This window comes from Stomoxys calcitrans, chromosome 1, assembly GCF_963082655.1.
Source record: "Stomoxys calcitrans chromosome 1, idStoCalc2.1, whole genome shotgun sequence".
Lineage (NCBI taxonomy): Eukaryota > Metazoa > Arthropoda > Insecta > Diptera > Muscidae > Stomoxys > Stomoxys calcitrans.
The window spans coordinates 263,778,185-263,792,153 of NC_081552.1; the positions used below are offsets into that span (position 1 = coordinate 263,778,185).

Below are 13,969 nucleotides of genomic sequence, written 5' to 3' on the forward strand. Positions count from 1 at the left end.
CAATAAGAGAAAAGAAAAAAAAAAAAATAATAATAATAATAAAGAAAGATAACAAAAGTTGTTGTTTATTGCTTAACTCTAAACCTGACTTACCCCTGTTGTAACAGCGCTGTTGTACCCAGGAGAGTATATAAAAAAAAAAATCGTAATCTTCGATCTGTTTAGCTTTTTTTTCTTAGTTTCGTCGAACATTAAGGTAGGGAATATAAACTATGTTTGACATATATTTCAAATTAATATATATGTCTATATATATTTTCTTATATAATTATTTAAATATAATTTATACTCGTTATAAGTAGAAAATTTTAAATTCCTGCATGCATTTATTGACAAAATTTTATATATATTTTTTTTTTTCTTTTTGTATAAATGATTTTTTTTTTTGTTTTTTTTTTTTTCTTATTTATTATCTTTATTTTTCAATTATCATAATTATTCTTTTTAATAGCAAAAAAAAATATTTTTTTTTTTTTTTATAATTTGGAGAGACAAAAAACTCTGATTTTACATTGGCAGCTTTAAATCATTGCATGGCTCCGAATGCTTAGCTCGCTCTCACTCTGAATAGAAAATTACTTGGCTCTTCGTTTTGGATGATTGGACATATGTGTACCCGTGTGTACTAAAAATGCGAAGTCGTCATAGAGGGTACCAGTTTAAACCGTTAAATATATTGTGATTCTGGAGCAAATGCCTTCTTCTTGATAGTTTTATGTATTTCTGGCAATGAGGCACGAATTGATTCCAAAAACAAAAACAATCACAATTTGGAATCTATAAAGTTGTTGTTGTATATTGACATTTTTAGGTACTTTGGAATTTTATTGTCGTGTTGGATGTTTGGTGGTTTTATCACATTTGTTATAATTTCTGATTTTTATCAATCTTATTGTTGTTTGTTCGAGTTTACAATTTATAACATAATTTCTGATTTTTTTTTTTTTTATTTTTTTTCACAAAGTTCTATCTCTTTTTTTTTTTTTTTTTTTTAGTATTAATAGAAAATATTTTTCACAAATTTTTTTATGTTTATACGTGTTTCTTTTTTTTTGTTATTTTTGTACAACAAAAAAAAAACGTGTTGAAATTATTAAAGTACTTAGATTTCTTTTCAAATTTTTTTTTTTTTTTGTTATTTTTCTTTCATTTTTAACTATGAGTTTCAAGGTGACACAACTTGATCGATTCACGATCGCTCAGACAAAAAAAAAAAAAAAAAAAAAACAAAAAATGATCTCGGAAGTTTCCTTAGCTAATTCTCTTCTCCTTCTTCTTCTCACTGAACAATAACTATTATCTTAAATCAACATTGTTGTATTCAACATTCTTTGTCATCGTTTGACCGTTAAATTCAATTTAATATTTAATTATTCCTGCATGCAACACGCTCGCACCCGTCGATACTGGGGAACCAGCATGGAACGTGTGCGTAAAAAAAAACAAGTTCAAAAGAAAAAAAGTACGAAAATCAGCAATCATAGGTATCCGGGTTCAATGTGTGGCATCGACCCACGAACTCAAATAAATATGTCTCTAGCTTCAAACAGCAAATAAGTCCTTACCATGATAAATGCCCATAATCTTTCCATCTTGTCCTGCCAACTTGAACATCGAATTCCCAAGGACATCTACTACTATGCATTTAACATGGCTAGGCCCAAGTTTCGCGTTATAATTATCTGTCTTTTTACTATGTTTAAAATTTCTGCGAAAAACCATTTGCCCTTTCTTAAATACCGTTGCTTGTGCCCTCAGATTATAATTCTTAGCAGAACGATCATATGCAATTCTCAAACTATCGTAAATCTTCTCTCTAATCAATTGCAGTCGATCCTCCTTCTGAACTGTCCGAACGTCTATATCTTTTACCGGCCCAAGACTTCTTATTATGTTATAAGTATTGGCTTGTTGGATCATATTTACACCAAACACGGCATAAAATGGTGACATCCCTATCGAACTATGGTAAGTGCTTCGAAGAGCAAAGGCAACGTCGCTCAGATGTTGGTCCCAATTGCGTTGATCTTTGCCAATAAACGACCTTATCATCTGGAGCACCGATCTGTTGACCCTCTCGGCCGCATTCGACTGCGGGGCATATAGGGCTGTTCTGACGTGTTTCACTTCATATCTCTTTAAAAACTGCTGGAATGTATCCGAAACAAATTGCTTTCCATTGTCGGAATGGATCCATTCGGGTACACCGAACATATGAAAAACCCTTTTCTCCAGGAAATTGACAACGTTGATTGCAGTGGCCGCCCGCATAGGTTCCAAAAACACGAATTTACTAAAATGATCAAGGCATACAAATATGAATGTATTACCATCCTTGCTCCGCGGATACGGTCCCATAAAATCAATATATAGCCTCTGAAAAGCTCGTTCGGTTAAGAGTTGTTGACCCATTAGCGGTTTCTTAAAGGCATTTGAGGTTTTATTCGCCTTACAGACGTCGCAAGATTTCACTACCTTCTGTACGTCCTTAGCCATGCTTGGCCAGTAATATTTTTCACGTAGGCGTGACAATGTTTTATGTATACCGCCGTGTCCTGAAGAGGGAGAGAAATGTGCAGCTAATATTAAATTTTCTTGAAGTTCCGTAGGAACCCACAACTTCCAGGCTTTGTCCTCTTCGAGCAAATCTCCAGGATAAAAGCTGGTCCTTTTGTAGATAAAGTTGTCCGAAACGCATAAGTCGGGTATTTTCCCCTCTTCCTTTAGAATATTACTCCGAAGACGAGCGTATTCCTCACTCTCAAAGTATGGGCTTGACAGGTCAACGTCCAGGAGTCTAGAGTCTATCAATATTTCCTCCATATGTATCCTTGATAATGTATCTGCCACTACATTAAGGGAACCTTTGCGATGTTGGATATCGAATTCGAAAGCTTGCAGTTTCAAGCTCCATCTCGCAAGCCTGCCTGACAACTCCGATTGGCTCATCAGCCACTTGAGGCTGGAGTGGTCGGTGATGATGGTAAACGGCAGTCCTTCGATATAGGGACGGAACTTCTTTACGCCCAGAACCGCGGCATAGCATTCAAGTTCCGTCACACTATAATTACGTTGCGCCTTATTCAACTTAGCCGACATATAGGCGATGGGATGCTCGTTGCCATCGTCATCCACTTGGAATAGCACACCTCCAACCCCAAGTGTTGATGCGTCACATTGCACGAAGAACCGACGGCCAAAATCGGGGTTTACTAGGACAGGAGCCGAGGTCAGGCAATCCTTAAGACCCTCAAAGGACTCTGTCGCTTCCTTGGTCAAAGAAAAGTTGCGTATACGGTCCTTCGTCAAACAGTCATGAAGTGGCGCTGCTATAGTCGCATAATCGCGTATGAAACGGCGATACCACCCGCACATACCAAGGAATCGCCGGAGTTGTTTTGGCGTTTTAGGAAGCGGAAAATCCCTTACAGCTTCCACTTTGGCAGTGTCTGTTCGGATACATCCATCTCCAACGACGAATCCTAAATACCGCACCTCCTTCTGGCAAAATTTACTCTTTTCTACATTAATAGTAAGTCCTGCTCCACTCAACAGTAAGGCAACGTCCAGCAACAGCTTCAGGTGCGCATCAAAATCAGCCGATACCACTAGAAGGTCATCGAGGTAGACGAAAACATTCTCCCTGATGGATGCAGGTATAACCTTATCCATCAGGCGGCACATTCGCTGGGCGGCATTGCACAATCCAAAAGGCATAACTGTATATTGGTACAATGGCCGCCCAGGGACTGTGAATGCTGTCTTCTCCCTCGATTTCTCTTCCAGTGGTATTTGCCAGAATGCGTCTTTAAGGTCGATTGCCGAAATAAATTTTGTATCCTGAAGCCTACTGAGTATACCTTCAATATGAGGCAGTGGATATGCATCCTTTATGGTCCTGGCATTCACCTTTCTGGCATCGAGGCATAATCTAATCTTGGACTCCTTACGCACTAAAGTAACTGGAGAACTCCAGCTGCTATTACTTGGCTCAATAACACCTAATGCAAGCATGTCGTCTAGTTTATCGTAAAGGACCTTCTGTATTGCCGGCGATACAGGGTAGTGCCGCTGTTTGATTGGTATGCCTTCGTCTGTCACCTCGATAACATGCTGCTCTAAGTGGGTGCGACCCAAACCTAATACCGCAAATGAAGGAAATTTACCCTTTACCTCAGACAACCGTGTATATTGTTCCTCCGTCAATTGATGCATACCCTTATCTTCAAAATGGATCTCACTAATGGAATTATATGTCGTCTTTAATTCTGAGTTACTCATCCTGTTGGACACTAAAGGTCCTACTACAGACAAATTGAAAGCTCGCCAAAATCCAATACCAAAATAGCATTCCTGTTCCAACTCAGGCACAATTAAAAAATCCAAATCTTTAGTAAGATTGTTCCATAAAACTGGCAAGGTAATAACACCCTCTACGATGACCTGTCCTCCATTAGCTGTCTTCACCGTTTGGTTCTTCAGCTTCAAGACCTGATGTTCTAAACCCCTCAAAAATTCATTTGCATTACGGCCAATACAACAGGCACCGGCACCAGAGTCTAGCAAAGCTACTACCTTCTTACCTCCTACAAGCGTGCTAGCAAAAAATCGGTTATCATCACCCAATGTTACTACTGTTTCTATTATCATTCTCTTCGCTCTTTTTAACATCGTGGCTTTCTTTCTTAATTTTCCAATTTTACGATAATTTCTACTACTAACTTTCAATTCCCCCAAAAAAATCCTTGCTCTAGCTATCTCATACTCTTGTTTTCTAATATGGAGAGGTTTTCTATGCGACAGAATGGAATTCTTCTCCTCCACACGGCCATCACTGTCTCTGGTCATTATAGCTATTGTTGTTGGGGCTCCGGGATTTTGGGGTTCTGGCAGCAGTTTCCCGTCAACTCCGCCACCTGAGCATTTTTTGGGACATATTCGCAAAATGAATCGGACCTTCCACATGAAAAACATTTCATATCGTGAAATGTCGATTTACAGAAATTTTCCTGTTTCAAGTTTTGGGCATTTTTCCGATAAAAATCTCCGGGCATACCGCATGTGAAACAGAGATTCATGTGAAAAGGTGACAAGCAAAAACCGGCACCTACGTCCTTACCGGCAGGTTGCTGAAAAGAGTTACTTGTCGTTGATTTGTGCTGTAAGTCATAAGAGTTACTTGTCGATGGTCTTTGCTGTAAGTCGTAAGATCTAGTAACTGTCTTGGGATTGGAAGAATTTGAACCCGACATATACCCACGCTGTCTTTCTCGAATCGACATAGCCTCGATGTTCAGAATGTCTTCCTCTTCAACCTTCGGATCAAACACATTCAGCTCGCTCACAGGTTTTGGCCTCTGTCTACTGTCCTTCACCAATTTCTCAGCCCGCTTACATTCCCTTTTCAACTCCTTTATAGTCTCCACGGTCGAAGAAAAGATAAGGCTTGCGATATTACTTTTAAGATTTCCTCTTACTATTTGCACTAATTCTTTTTCTGGGATCCTCTTCTGTAAGCGAAATGTTAAATTGTGAATTTCGGTGTAAAAATCCTCAAAGCCTTCTCCAGGTTGTTGTTTTCTGTCCATAATTTCCCGGATTATTTCGTAGTCAGAATCAGCGGATTTAAAATGATTTAACAATTCTCTCTTCAAAGCGAAATAGTCAAAGTTAACCTGATCGGCATGGTCTTCCAAAATCTGCCAGTACCATTTGGCTGCACTTCCCGAAACGAGACAATGAAAGTCACTGAACAATTGGTCGTGCGTCAAATTGTATTGTTGACGCAACTTTTCAATCCGAAAAAGAAAACTTTCCACCGTCATATCACGCCCAATTCCATCAAACTTCACATGCCATCTATCTAAGTCCACTGGCTTTCGATTGTTAAGTTCGCGATGGCTATATGATATACCAAGATTATCTCGATTTCCGGCTTGGTCTTGGTTCCTGTGTCCCTCAGATGTGGAATGTCTTCCTGGAGGGGTTTGATCGCGATTGGTGTTGGTCTCCACTCTCTCTACGTTCTCTCGTCGACAAGATGTCGCATCCCCTGGGGTAGAACTAAAACCCAAATCATCCAAGCGCGGGTCAGTCGACTTATTTTCCACCTCCACTACACGATGGTTAAGAGACTCTACTTCTCCCCGTATTTGACGAAGTTCGGTCATATAGTCATTCATTAGTCTATTTTGATGAGCAATCATGGACATTATCTGCGCCATAGCGTTATCTTGCTGATCTGTACCTGCCGGTACGGCTGCTGCACCTTCTTCATGAGACATGTTGCAAGCTCTTTCTAATTTGCGTGAAAAACTGAGAGATAATTCGTTCGGACCTATAATAATTTCGTCAGTAACCCTTACCACTGAATCGTTACCACCAGATGATGTTCTGCCAAAAATTACTTCGGTACACCTATTCAAGTAATCGGTTGGAATGAAATCAACGGGTCTGGGGATGCCGGTATCTATCTGGTTTAAAATCGAGCCCACTACTTGGTTGTCTAAAGCGCGAGAAACACTCCGAGTAATACGCCTATCTTGAGAAATTATACCAGTAAACGGACGTTCCGGAATTTCCTTCCTATCCATATATAGAAATATCCTGATAAAATCGTGAAAAACTTATAAATCTTGTAAAAATCAAAAAAGAAGAAAAATATGGTCGATGTTTTGGGTGCTGGTCAAAAAGCAAAATCATATTGAAAATTGGGAAACAAAAGAAAACAGAACAATTCACACTCACATGCGGTTCCACACACATCCTTATATTCCATTCTGAAATAAAATAAAAGGGCTGTCCAGAAAACAAAAAAACAAACAAACCCCCTATTAACCCAAGAAACATTCATGCACTCATTAAAGTGTGCACGAAGATTCTTTCAAAAAAACATCCTACAAAGTAAAGTACTCAATTTGGCCAGTTAAACAAACTAACTCCAAAGCAGCACTCTAAGACATAAAATAAGTCCACTAAAGTCATACTAACGACCCGGTTCAGATCCTTAATGCCCTCTAATCGACGTAAGACAATATACTAGTTAAGGTATCCGGTCGTTGGGCGCCATATGTTACGATTTGCAATTCTATGAAGTGAGTCCTCTTGGTTGTGATGGACACGGTGGCTAAGCCGGCTACTCGTCAGCAAAAGGGCAGATTCTTCCACCAGAGAACACTTCGAAACTGTAACATTAATATTTCGTGTCCAAAATATCATTAATTATCTACGGGATACAGATGAATCGGACTGACAAAGAAAACCCAAAAAAAAACAAGACTAATAAACAGATACGATACGTCCTGGTCGATAATCAGTCAGTCGGTTGGAGCCGCCCTCCCCTTCCGCCGTTTAGCAAACCAGCGGCCTTCGTATTGCTCATGGCTCAAAATCTACAGCAATACCCTATCATAGATAAACTAGTCTGAATGTCTACATTATCTCTTGGTCAGATGAAACCAACAGATAAAGCTTTTATTTTCCTTCGTTTTGTTCCCTCTCTTCATGATCAGCTGTTCGCCAACACCCCCCCACATCAACCAAAGAGAAAAACTTACTCCAACATCATTGTTTTAGCATAATCCATCAAAACGAAACTGTCGTACCATGCAATTCAAAAGAGAACATAGTTCTGTTAATTCTTTATTACTCTCTTCACAAACATTGATAAGAGAAAAATAGAAAAAAAAAAATGTACAAAGAATGAAAAAGAATACTCTTATGAGATTATTAAAAATAAGTGTTATACATTTAATTTCAACAATAAGAGAAAAGAAAAAAAAAAAAAATAATAATAATAAAGAAAGATAACAAAAGTTGTTGTTTATTGCTTAACTCTAAACCTGACTTACCCCTGTTGTAACAGCGCTGTTGTACCCAGGAGAGTATATAAAAAAAAAATCGTAATCTTCGATCTGTTTAGCTTTTTTTTCTTAGTTTCGTCGAACATTAAGGTAGGGAATATAAACTATGTTTGACATATATTTCAAATTAATATATATGTCTATATATATTTTCTTATATAATTATTTAAATATAATTTATACTCGTTATAAGTAGAAAATTTTAAATTCCTGCATGCATTTATTGACAAAATTTTATATATATATTTTTTTTTTCTTTTTGTATAAATGATTTTTTTTTTTTTGTTTTTTTTTTTTCTTATTTATTATCTTTATTTTTCAATTATCATAATTATTCTTTTTAATAGCAAAAAAAAATATTTTTTTTTTTTTTTTATAATTTGGAGAGACAAAAAACTCTGATTTTACATTGGCAGCTTTAAATCATTGCATGGCTCCGAATGCTTAGCTCGCTCTCACTCTGAATAGAAAATTACTTGGCTCTTCGTTTTGGATGATTGGACATATGTGTACCCGTGTGTACTAAAAATGCGAAGTCGTCATAGAGGGTACCAGTTTAAACCGTTAAATATATTGTGATTCTGGAGCAAATGCCTTCTTCTTGATAGTTTTATGTATTTCTGGCAATGAGGCACGAATTGATTCCAAAAACAAAAACAATCACAATTTGGAATCTATAAAGTTGTTGTTGTATATTGACATTTTTAGGTACTTTGGAATTTTATTGTCGTGTTGGATGTTTGGTGGTTTTATCACATTTGTTATAATTTCTGATTTTTATCAATCTTATTGTTGTTTGTTCGAGTTTACAATTTATAACATAATTTCTGATTTTTTTTTTTTTTATTTTTTTCACAAAGTTTTATCTCTTTTTTTTTTTTTTTTTTTTAGTATTAATAGAAAATATTTTTCACAAATTTTTTTATGTTTATACGTGTTTCTTTTTTTTTGTTATTTTTGTACAACAAAAAAAAAACGTGTTGAAATTATTAAAGTACTTAGATTTCTTTTCAAATTTTTTTTTTTTTTGTTATTTTTCTTTCATTTTTAACTATGAGTTTCAAGGTGACACAACTTGATCGATTCACGATCGCTCAGACAAAAAAAAAAAAAAAAAAAAAAAACAAAAAATGATCTCGGAAGTTTCCTTAGCTAATTCTCTTCTCCTTCTTCTTCTCACTGAACAATAACTATTATCTTAAATCAACATTGTTGTATTCAACATTCTTTGTCATCGTTTGACCGTTAAATTCAATTTAATATTTAATTATTCCTGCATGCAACAAAATGTAAACAGCCACCTATCAACTGTCAGGCATAAACTGTAGCGGAAAAGAAAAACGGAAACGGATGCGAAAAATTACGCACACAAACATATTCGCTTAAGCAGCTTAACTTAATTAAAGTTAATGATTTTAAAACCAAACATGGAAGGCAACCAAACATCAGCGCAGCTATGCTTGTGTCAACAGTAGCTGAAGCAGCAGCAGCCGTAACAGCAGGAGGAGAGTGGGGTATATTGTAATTCTTTTAAGATTTGAATTGTCAACTGAAAAAGGGAAATAATGACAAAGGCAACAACAACAACAGCAATGACTACAAGAACAAAGACAATTGCAATATGTACTACTGCCACCGCCTAGATCAAGAGAAATACAATTAAACTCCATTGAAACCGATGAAATTAATGTCATTAATTATGGAATCTACGCATATTTTGCATAATGCCCACAGACAGTTGGCGCAATAATAATGATTTTTGTAATTGCCTGCGCACGTGTCTCAAAAGGTGCCATTGATGCCAATGATGGAGTATTTATGCAAATACACTTAAAAACCATTTCAACAAAACTTAAATAAAGCCAGCAGAACCAATAAAATCATGATGAACGATGATATTAAACTTTATCGAAGAATAATAAAAAAAAGGATATTTTATACAACTTCGCCTTACAAAGAGTGCATTTTAAATGACATATATGCAAAAACTTACATTGTTGGCCTGTTCATTTTGAGGTGAGTTTAAAAGAGAATAAATACGGCGTAAATCTTGGCAGAGTGCAATTTAAATATCCAAAACAACGGATATTCAACAAGCAATATATACCTTATTTCGGTTTCTATACAACGGGGAAATTATTATCCGGAGCATCGTGTCACCCAGTTGGGTTATCCTAAGTTGCCCATGAACATTCCGTTAAGGAACAGGGACAAACTTTTCACATATCAATGAGTGCTGTCCGATTCAAGTTAATATTCGTCTAAGACCCCAAATATTGGGTTGCCCAAAAAGTAATTGCGGATTTTTCATATAGTCGGCGTTGACAAATTTTTTCACAGCTTGTGACTCTGTAATTGCATTCTTTCTTCTGTCAGTTATCAGCTGTTACTTTTAGCTTGCTTTAGAAAAAAAGTGTAAAAAAAGTATATTTGATGTAAGTTCATTCTAAGTTTTATTAAAAATGCATTTATTTTCTTTTAAAAAATCCGCAATTACTTTTTGGGCAACCCAGTATATATTCTTGATCGTCATGACATTGTCAGTCGATTTAGCCATGTCCGTTCTGTTTGTCCGTGTGTCGAAAGCACGCTAACTTTCGAAGGAAATTTTGTACAAAAAATTCTTATCAGAGGCTACCGTAGTGCAGAGGTTAACATATCCGCCTATGACGCTGAACGCCTGCGTTCGAATCCTGGTGAGAACATCAGAAAAAAATTTCAGCGGTGGTTTTCCCCTCCTAATGCTGGCAACATTTGTGAGGTAGTAAACCATGTGAAAGTTCTCTCCAAAGAGGTGTCACACTGCGGCATGCCGTTCGGACTCGGCAAAATTTGCAATTTTTACTTCTTATCCTAGTTGGTCGGTCGGTTGGATTGTAAATGGGCCACATCGGTCCATGTTCTGATTAGCTGCCATTAAACCGATATTGGGTTTTGACGTCTTGAACCACTAGAGGGCGCAATTCTTATCTGATTTGGCTGAAATTTAGCATGAGGTGTTTTGTTATGTGTTCCAAAAACTGTACAAACTATAGTCTAAATCGGTCCATGACTGATCTGGGATCTTGACTTCTTGACTTATCCACTAGAGGGCGCACTTCTTATCTGATTTGGTTGAAATTTTGCATGGGCTGTCCCACTATGATTTCCAACAACTTTGTCAAGTACGGTCCCAATTGGTTCATTACCTGATATAGCTGGCATATAAACCCATCTGGGGTCTTCTTAAGCTTCTAGAGGGCGCACTTCTCATTCGATTTGGCTGAAATTTTGCTTGAGGTGTTTTGTTATGACTTCCAAAAACTGTGTCAAGTACGGTCCGAATTGGTTTATAAACTGAGATAGCTGCCCTATATAAAGCGATCTTGGATCTTGACTTTTTGAGCCTCTAGAGGGCGCACTTCTCATTCGATTTGGCTGAAATTTTGCTTGAGGTGTTCTGTTATGACTTCCAAAAACTGTGTCAAGATCGGTCCGAATTAGTTCATAAACTGAGATAGCTGCCCTATATAAAGCGATCTTGGATCTTGACTTATGAGCCTCTAGAGGGCACAATTCTCATTCGATTTGGCTGAAATTTTGCATGAGCTGTTTTGTTGTGACTTCCAAAAACTGTGCTAAGTATGGTTTGAATCAGTACATAACCTGATATAGCCGGCATATAAACCGATCTGGGGTCTTGACTTCTTAAGCCTCTAATGGGCGCAATTCTTATCCCATTTGGCTCAACATTTTGTACTACGGTTTCTCCCATGACCTTCAACATATATGTCCAATATGGTCTGAATCGATTTATGGCCTGATATCCCATATAAGCCGATCTCCCGATTAAGTTTCTTGAGCCCCTACTAGGCGCAACTCTTATCCGTATGGACTGAAATATTACCCAGTGACTTCTACTATGATCTTCAACTTTCAAATCAATTATAGTCAGAATCGTCCTATGCATGCTTCAATCAACCAACACAGTGCAGTACTTACGAGGACGGGAAACAATAAAAACGTCCCAAGACAATTCTCTACACTCTCAGCCCAACATATTTTATTCATTCATTCAACCATACATTTTGTAAATCATTTAAATAGACCCTAATATTTTCCAATAAACTTATTCTTAAAATGTTGACTTGTTAAAGATCCATGTTAAGACTAATTGAGCCAATCGGGTAATTATAATTCCACAGCAATATTTAGAAATTTTCTTAATTTTTTTTTTTATTTTTACGATACCAGTGTTTTCGATTACCCTCTCCTTTGTCACACCCTAATGTGCCCTACACGTTTATATATTGTTTTACAATGTGTATGTGTATATGTATGTGCGTACATTCTCTGCGGCCATCAGCAGATATAATTTAATGTTGTCGCTTGTGTGGAAAGTCATTGTCTAACACCATCAATGCGTATACGTAATAAATAATTCTTTGTCATTACTCATACGCTTCGATGATTTAAGGGGAGATTGTCAAGTGGAGATGAAAATATGAAATCTTTACTAGTCTTAAAAGCTTTTTTCCCCCCACAACAAACACATATACACAATGATTAAAAGGGGATTGTTTTATTTGAGCCATAAGCTGAGAACATTGCAGGGGCTATCATCTGTCTGTCATAACAAATGTATTTTGTATAGGGCTTGGATGTATGTATGTGTGAGTGTGAAGTTCCAGGCCACGTTCTTGTGGGCTAATTAAAATTGTTTTTGTGAAATATTTTCCTTTGGCAATTTTACTTGCATCACTGTTTTCCTTCAAGTAGACTGACCTAAAATTCCAAGAATTTATAAAGCATTTATATAACGTTTTTATATGAGCACTGTGCTTATTGGAAAACTTGTCTTTGTTTTTTAATTTTCATTTTAGATTGGATAATTACTATCATAACCTTATGCTGGTTTGTTTTTTGTTTTACAAACTGGAAATGCTACATTTCCCTTCAAAGTGCCCAAGATTGACTATCTTCATTGCTGGCTGGCTGTGTTGCATAAGCGCAATCACTAACTTTTGGCGTTATGCCCAAACATTTGTGAGAACTTTGGTAGTTCCTCTTTTTTTTAGTTGATTCAATTTCCGTAACAACTTTTATGGTATTTGTTTTAGAGCCGTACTATGTCAGAAACAACGGCATTTATATGAAGTCGGCAAATAAAGGTTGTAAGGTGCTTTTGGTCCATCATTCTATTACATTTCATGGCGGACTATGTCTGGCCTTTTAGATCATAATGCAGTGAGAGAACGAAAGGGAGAAGATTGTTGGTTATGTTCTGCGGTACCATGGTCTTGATTTAGTTATTCATTAAATTACAACTGCAGTTTGTTTTCACATTTTTGATTATTTTTTTTTGTCTTTGAACCGACAGAGGGACGAAAAAACCGGCAATCTCTTGGCAAAGAGAACCTAAACCAGCACAAAGCTCAAAGTCATCATCAGCATCATCATCATCATCTTCATCAGTGGCAAAGCAGCCTCAGCACTTATTTTGCACTTCCTTATCCGCAAAATTTTCCCTGATGGTGACCTTCAATTTTGCGCCTTCAGTATCTAGACATGCCACCTTGCTATTTTAGCGATGAGGGCCACACCATTCACATTGAAGCCACATTATAAATTATAACGGAAACGGAAAATAGCATAAAGGTTATTATTTTAAAATTTTTAAAAGCGTTGTCCCTCCCTTTCACTCTCATATCTCGGACTCGTGCCAGAGAACTCTTAATTAAATTTCTTTCCTTGATGATGATGACGATGAGGACAGCTACGATGGCAGAAAAACTCAACGCTCAATGTCGATGTGCCGCTGGGCGTATGATTGTTATGAATTTTTAATTTTCTTTGTACAATGTTTGGCAACTGTCATCCTCCTCCATGTATCTCAAGCTGATGATGATGATGTTGTTGTGGATGATGCAAAATGTCCATCATCATCAGTGGTATGTGGGGAGACAAAACAAAAAAAATAAACTCAGCTTTGAATGAGCGATGAGCAAACTGAATACCAAATGTATGAGCCATTAGATGGCCAGGAGGCATGTGGTTTAAAATCGCTTAAATTGTAGCTCGATTACGAAATTGCAAAATTAACATTTTAAGGTGAGCGCGAAAGTGAA

The 13,969-nt window shown here is 36.9% G+C and overlaps 1 protein-coding gene across 5 annotated transcripts in view; it reads right to left on the bottom strand.

Annotated features, from left to right (window-relative positions):
- Nucleotides 1-13,969, bottom strand: part of LOC106085248 (phosphatase and actin regulator 1) — a 784,344-nt gene that overhangs the window by 285,905 nt on the left and 484,470 nt on the right. The gene's annotated exons all lie outside the window — the stretch shown is intronic.